Source organism: Leptonychotes weddellii, chromosome 3 (genome assembly GCF_054177405.1).
Source record: "Leptonychotes weddellii isolate Sample4059 chromosome 3, ASM5417740v2, whole genome shotgun sequence".
NCBI lineage: Eukaryota > Metazoa > Chordata > Mammalia > Carnivora > Phocidae > Leptonychotes > Leptonychotes weddellii.
This window is the reverse complement of record NC_138371.1, coordinates 94,896,376-94,903,875: the sequence shown is the minus strand read 5'-3', so window position 1 is coordinate 94,903,875 and position 7,500 is coordinate 94,896,376. Positions and strand designations below refer to the sequence as shown.

At 47.7% G+C, this 7,500-nt stretch overlaps 1 long non-coding RNA gene across 5 annotated transcripts in view; it reads right to left on the bottom strand.

Annotated features, from left to right (window-relative positions):
- The window catches only part of LOC145720580 (uncharacterized), a 38,274-nt gene that overhangs the window by 1,074 nt on the left and 29,700 nt on the right, over positions 1-7,500 (bottom strand). The window contains exons 4-7 of one of the 5 annotated variants that reach the window (XR_014143654.1): positions 3,904-4,127; positions 3,425-3,589; positions 603-937; positions 15-189 (exon numbers count right to left, since the gene is read on the bottom strand). This is a non-coding gene — a long non-coding RNA (uncharacterized LOC145720580). Of the gene's footprint in view, positions 1-14; positions 190-602; positions 3,590-3,903; positions 4,128-7,500 lie in introns of all 5 variants that reach the window. The other 4 variants (XR_014143656.1, XR_014143655.1, XR_014143653.1 and 1 more) reach the window with 4 other exon arrangements.

Here is a 7,500-nt window from a genome sequence, read left to right as displayed (position 1 = left end):
ATTCACTGAGCTACCTGTGCAAGGGCTGATGAACATCAGTTCCATCTTCTGGGATTCCAGCAGGACCACTGCTCGGGCTTCAGGCCGTGAGTGGCTCCATCCTCAGCTGTCTCCCAGAAGCCACGCAAGCCCGTGTTTTCACCCCCACTCTCGGGGCAGACTGAGATGGGGGTGGCCGCAAAAAGTACCCTGGGAAGACCGAGTGGTCATAAAAGCGTGCTAGTCAACCGCGTGCCTCCTAGCTCACCAGATGTGTCAAGAGGCCAATCAGCGCCAAGAGTGCCCAAAGACAAAAATGGTCATTTATTGGGAGAACAGAAAGTGGAGACCTGGCTAAAACCACTTTGCTTTCACCAGCAACTTTTTAATCCCTTTGTCTGGTGCATGAAATCAGTTCCCAGAACACAAGGTTTATTAATAACTGTGGGACCTTTTCCCAGTTTCCAGATCAATTGGCAGAAACTTCTAGCTACTTCCTTCTGGATGATTCTATTATTTAGTGGCATCTCCTTGAAACCGGTACAATTTTTTTTTTTACCTGGCTTGGGAATTGCACATCACCCCCCCCCCACCCCGACCCCCACCCAACAAACCAAACTCACCGGGAGGCTTTGTCTCCCTGTGCACCTTCCTGAGTGGTTGGCTTCTTTGCTTCCAGGGAGATGCTCCTGCTGTCTCAGTGGACTGCAGGGTGATGTACCTCTCCTCCGGGCTGGCTCCTCACTGCCCGGAGTGCTCCTGAGTGTTGACAGGGATCCATGGAGCCAGCCTGATTTAGGATGAGGTCATTTTGAGCTGCTTCCTCTCCTTGTGGTTGGCGAAGGCCCCAGAGTCAGCTGCTGGGCAGGGGCTAAACAAGGCCCAGGTCTTAATCTGGGGACATGGTGTGTGTGTGGGGGGGCACTTCTGCAGGAGGAGGCTCTAATCACAGCAGCTCCTACAGCGGTAGGGAGGGGGTCAGTGTCATAAATGCAGGATTTCTTCCAGAGCTTGCCTTCTGCTCTCCTTCACCCTTCTCTGGGGCTTCAGCATGCCGCGGCTTTACCAGGATCTCCCCTCAGGAAACTGCCCTCTGACTCTGCCCCTCCAAGCTCCACCCCACCCGCCAGCCTGCTGTCTGTATCTCCAGAGACTGGCATCCTAAACCCAGCCCGGCACCGTGGGATGGACAGGCCTGGGGTCCCCTGGCCCTGGCCCCTGAGCTCACCTGTGAAGAAATGAAAACAAGCACACCTACCTTGTGAGGTTCAGAGATGGTGGGACCGAAGCACCTCCCAGACACACTGCACAGCAGGCACACGCCACGTGGCCACCAAGAGCTGACTTCATTTCCCCGCGAAGGTGCTCACCCCCCTCTCCTGCCTGTCCCCGTGAATGGCCCCAGCGCTCCTTGTCACTCAGACCCAACGACAAAGCAGTATTCGTGTGTGTCTTTCACGGGTCTGTTGTGGTTTTTTGCTCTTGTGGTAAAAGAGACATAACACTGACCACCTTCACCAGCCATCTCTAAGTGTAGAATTCAGGGGCATTAAGTCAGCACTTTTCCATCCTCCCCAAATTAACACTCTGCCCGCCTTAAACAGCACCTCCCCGCTCCTCCCTCCCCTCAGTCCCTGGCAACAGCCTTCTTCTGAATCTATGAAGCTGACTACTCTAGGTGCCTCACAGAAGTGGAACCAGACAGCATCTATCCTCTTGGGTCTGGCATAATGTCCCTCAAGTCTCACTCATGTTGTAACATATGTCAGAATTTCCTTCTGGATAATATTTCCGGCTGACTAATATTCCATTGTATGTATAGACCACATTTAAACAATCCACTCACTGGGCTATTTTCCAAAAGGGTTTTTGGAGGGGAAAGTAATGCATGAACACACATCACAGAAGAGTGTAGAGTGAAACCATGTCTCCTCCCGGCGCCTCAGTCCCCGGCCCTCGGATTTTCCCTCAGCAGTGACCTTCCACTCCACCTTCCTGTCTGCGCCCACTGCCCAGACTCTGCCTTCTGGAAGCTGTCCTGCACACCCTGCCAGAGGGAGTGTCCCCCTTACCGCATGTGGCCTTCCAGGATGCCCACCAGCTGGTCCCTGCTGACCACTACAGCGTATGTCCCTGACACCGCGGCTGCTTCCTCTCCAAGATGCCTGAAGACACCTTCTTCTCCTCACCAGAGTCGGTACCAATGCCTCCTTCCCCAGAAAGGTGTCTGGACTATTCCCGCCATCCCAACAGGAATTCCTCTCTCCCTCCTTGTGCTTCTATGACGCTGACCCTAATCTGACCCGGCTCTGGAGTGCTTGGTTACTCTCCAATATCTCCCCAGGTAAGTCAACTCCTGTCAGGAAAGGAAGCTCATTTATCCTTGAGTGTGCTTGGGTGACTTCTCCACACAGGCCTGGACTCTGAGACTGGCCTGCGGGGCGTCCCTCAGCTTCTCACACGTCCTTCTCCTCAGAGCCCCAGGGATAATGGTTCTTCCTCACAGGCTTGCTGAGGCGACTCAATCAGTGTCAGGTAAACCCAGTTGGTGTTTAATAAGTGCAGGCCCCCCTCCATGGGAGCAGGACTGGCTGGTAGGTGCCAGGGTGTGTGACGCTCACCCACCAGCAGAACTGGACCCTGGTGTCCTTAATGCTCAAGGGTCCCCCTTCAACACAACTGAAGGAAGGGAAGATCTGGGTGAGGAGGGCCAGTTCTTGCATCAGGGAAGTGGGGGGAGGCATGAGGTGGTGCCCCATCCTGGGTACTGCCCCAGAAGCTTCCACAGATGTGAAGGGCCCCTGGAACTGGGTTTAGAGACCAGGTCACATGCTGAGGTCTGCCCAGAAGCTGCAGCCCACCAAGGCCCACCTTTGCTTCCACCCTCCTCTCTCCCAACTATCTCCAACTCTTCTGGTGGGGCCGTGGGAAGCATTGCCAGAGGACGGGGTGTGAGTGCATGTAGCCCCTGAACCCCAGGACCCCAGTGCCAGAATGTTCAGATCCTCATGGCCTCCCCTCTACATGGACGAGTTCTTCTGGTGCTTTCATACCTGACAGGGCAACCAGAGAGGCCTCAGTTCATAAAGGAAATCTGCTCCTTTACCATTCACTCATTCAAGTCCAGTGTTTGTGGAAGACCAAGTGTCGGGCACGGTCCTATGGGGCATCGTCTGTTGTTGTGCAGACTTACAACCCCTCCCGTTGCCATCCTCCCCTTTGTCTGGTGCCTCCTATTCCTGAGTCTAGCTGCTGAGACTCCCTCAACCAGCAGTGCCCCTCCCCCGGGGTCCAGATTCCAGCTTTCTCTACGTGATGATGCTAGTTCTCTTTTGTCTCTTGCTTTTTGCCTTCCTAAATTTTGTGGACATCTCTGATCATTTGTCACTTTCTTGCCCCATTTCTTTGTCTTCCGGATTTATGCCTATTCCGATCCTGTCATTACCTTTTCGTGATGTTTCCGACAGGAAGCAGAGATAAATTCTGGTGTTGCAGTTGCCATAGCTAACTAGAATTGCCTTCCAATTTAATCTTCACTTGGAATGTTTTCACAATGATTTATGGAGTTTGGATAATGTTCAGTTAGAAAATAGTATTTGTTTTCAGAAATCTGGAAAAATACAGAAGTATTCAGAACATAAAAATCAGTCATAATCCCAGAAATGCAGAAATAACCACTCTTAACATTTTGCCTTATGTATAATAGATTCTTTAAAGGAGAAAATGTCACCTCTTTTCTGCTTTCTTGAATTTGATGTTGACACTTGGGGGCTGCTGGCTCCCCTGAAGAAGGCTTTTTATCATTGGGAGACACTTGCCAAACCGTGCTTGGACACCCCAAAGATTCACTGTTACACTGACTGGTGCCTCTCCCTGTTCCCCGCGCCCCCCCTTGGTCTGCCCACTTCCACCCACGGTTCAAACCTTCAGTGCCTGGAGGAGGGTGATCAGGGAACATGGAGCACGCCTCCCAATGCTGTCATCCCCAGGGAATGTTCTGCCAGGAGAGAGGACTAGGAGAAAAGCACCTCACTGCATTCCACAGTCGCCTGTCAGCTGCCCCTGGCTGTTGTCTGGTCCTTGGTGATCCCTGATGGGGGATTTCAGGATCCTTGAGGAGTCACTGGTTGGGGGGAAGGTGGCCAGTCCTGGAAATGGGCAGCTCTTTAATCCACCAAATCAAAATGACCCCCCACCTGAGTCTTAGTACGCTGAAGTTCTGGATTCAGAACTTAGGCCAAATATGGAAAACATTTACGCTGAAAGTCAAAGAAACACAAATCAGAAAGGCAATGAAATGCATCCTTCCACCCTCTCTCAATAAACTGCAGATATTTTCTTTTTTTTTTTTTTATTCTTATGTTAATCCCCAAACATTACATCATTAGTTCTAGATAACTGCAGATATTTTCAAAAAGAAAATCACCGGTGAGACAGGGAGTCGTATATTGCTCTTGGGTGTATACACTTACAAAATGCTTTTGGGAAGTAATTTTCCAATAGTATTAAGAAGCTGAAAATGTTTATACTTTTTGATCTAGTAATTTTACTTATGGGACTTTGATGTAAGGAAAGAATTCTAAATGTAATAAAGCTTTGTGCACCAAAATAGTGGCAGCATTATTAGTGATGTCAGAAATGGTAACAATATAATCTAAATGCCCAACAGTAAGGGAATAGTTTCATGAATACTATTTGTGAAAAGTTTATTACAATATGACCAAGTGATTGTTATTGGAATAAGTGAAAACAGATAAACCCAGTATTTAATATATAGTTTGCTGATGTTGTCAAGACAAAAGTAATATAATACTGAGAAAGGGGAAAATACACTAACGTTTTAATACTAGTTATCTTTTTAAAAGATATTTTATTTAAGTTTATCTATTTTTTTTTTTTAGTAATCTCTATGCCCAGTGTGAGGCTTGAACTTATGACCCCGAGATCAAGAGTCACATGCTCTACCTACTGAGCCAGCCAAGCACCCCAATACTAGTTATTTTTGAATGAAGGGGGGGACAGAAAATATTTTGGTTTTTCCTCTCTATTTTTCTGTATTTTACAAATTATCTATCATCCAGTATTACTTTATAATTGGAAAAACAACAGTAAACCTACCTTTTAAGGGAAAAATAATTAGCCAGTTGTACTTTACTTAAGTGCTACTGTATATTCAGATCAGAGATTTATTTTAATTTTTTTAAAGATTGTACTTATTTATTTGAGACAGAGAGAGTGAGCAAAAGAGAGAGCGTGAGTACGGTGGAGGGGCAGAGGGAGAGGGAGAAGCAGGCTCCCCACTGAGCAGGGAGCCTGACATGAGGCTCGATCCCAGGACCCTGGGATCATGACCTGAGCCAAAGGCAGATACCTAATGACTGAGCCACCCAGGCGCCCCTAGAGATTTCTTTTAAAAATGGAATTAAATTGAGCTCATCTTGTGCAATTCTTTATTATTTTACTGATGAAGAAACTGAATTTAAAGAGGGCAATGGCTTTGCCCCAACCTTGCATCCTGGGCCCTTGTTTGTGCCCATCTCCACACTGCCTCAGAGAATGAGTGAGGCACGGGATGGGAGAGCACCTACCAGTCAATTCATAACATCTCAGTGAGTTAAAGAGGACAGAATTCAAGGTGGTTGTCCCTGAGGAGCAATGGGCAGTCCACATCCTTGTGGATGGGGGTGAGGGGGGTCAGACTTGGGAAATGCTGGGCATCATCTCAACTAGGAGACCGCTGGAGCCAGTCGCTTCCCAGGCACAGCTCAGGCCACCTGCTCTCCAGTAAGTGTCCGTGCTATGACCCTCTTTCCTCTTGCCAGCCCTCTTTCCACTCTGGTTGCATCTCAGGACACTTGATTAACTGGACTTCCTACTTGGAACTCTGTCTCCTGTTTTCCTCTACCCTTCAAGATTCTGGCCGGTCGGTGAATTAAATTACTATAAGACAGATTAACCGGAGAAAGTAAAATTTAATTATATATGTACAGGGAATCTACAGAAACAGAGATCCCAAAGACAGATGTCCGGCTTGAGCATCTTTATGGGATGAAGGTAGGAAATGACAATCTGTTAGATTTTCCTGGTTTGTAGTCTGAATGTCACTGATGATTTTTCTGAGCGACCACAGAGCAACTGGCATGAAGATAATCCATACAAGAGCTTTGTGGTGAGGTAACCCACAAGAGAGTGCAAAATACATAGCCCTCACAAGATCCAGGAAGTTTACTTCCAAATTTGGCCTAAGAAAGATCCACCCACAAATGGGTGCATCCCACATTCTGACCTGCCCAATTAGTGACCTCATCTGATTTTTCTTATATGCACATTAATAGCTTTAGCTAAGCCTTGGGTCTCTTGGAGCCACTAATACCTAAGAGGAATGTGCTGTGTGGTTGGGTATTGTGTGATTTTTTTTTTTGAAGTTTTTTTTTTTTTTTTAAGATTTTATTTATTTATTTGACAGACAGAGAGCACAAGTAGGGGGAGCGGCAGTCAGAGGGAGAAGGAGAAGCAGACTCCTTAGCGGGGAGCCCGATGTGGGACTTGATCCCAGGACCCTGGGATCATGACCTGAGCCGAAGGCAGACGCTTAACTGACTGAGCCACCCACGTGCCCCTGTGTGATGTTTTTTTACAGAGTATCTGTTCAAGGAAATTTTCTTGAAGTTGGTGGGTTACCTAGTGTCATTCTAACCTATTCCGTGACCAACTTATCCTAACATGTGAGACTTTGGGTTAAGGGGCGAGCACCCTTACATGCTTGACCTGTGTCCACCAATTTTGTGGCTTTGACTTGCAAGATGTCCCTTCACAAAAGCCTTTACCTCGTGTGCCCATTAACCCACAGCATAGTTTGACTAACCAGACACTGGTCTGCTAAGGACTGTGAACTCACCGGTCTGTCTTGCGGGCTCTAAGAGCAGCTAATCGGACCTATGCCTGCATTCTGCCCTATCATCTTGCTCTTTATGACAAACAACATAACAGACAGAGACAAAGAAAAACAGTCACTATCTTTTTTTTTTTTTTACCTAATACGTGCCAGGCACTGCGCTTTTTATTTATTTTTATTTATTTTTTTTATTCTTATGTTAATCCCCATACATTACATCATTAGTTTTAGATGTAGTGTTCCATGATTCATTGTTTGTGCATAACACCCAGTGCTCCATGCAGAACGCGCCCTCCTCAATACCCACCACCAGGCCAACCCATCCTCCAACCCCCCTCCCCTCCAGAACCCTGCCTGTTTTTCAGAGCCCATCGTCTCTCATGGTTCGTCTACCCCTCCGATTTCCCCAGCTTCATTCTTCCCCTCCCGCTACCTTCTTCTTCTTTTTTTTTTTTCTTAACATATATTGCATTATTTGTTTCAGAGGTACAGATCTGAGATTCAACAGTCTTGCACAATTCACAGCGCTTACCAGAGCACATACCCTCCCCAGTGTCTTTCACCCAGTCACCCCATCCCTCCCACTCCACCCCCCACTCCAGCAACCCTCAGTTTGTTTCCTACAA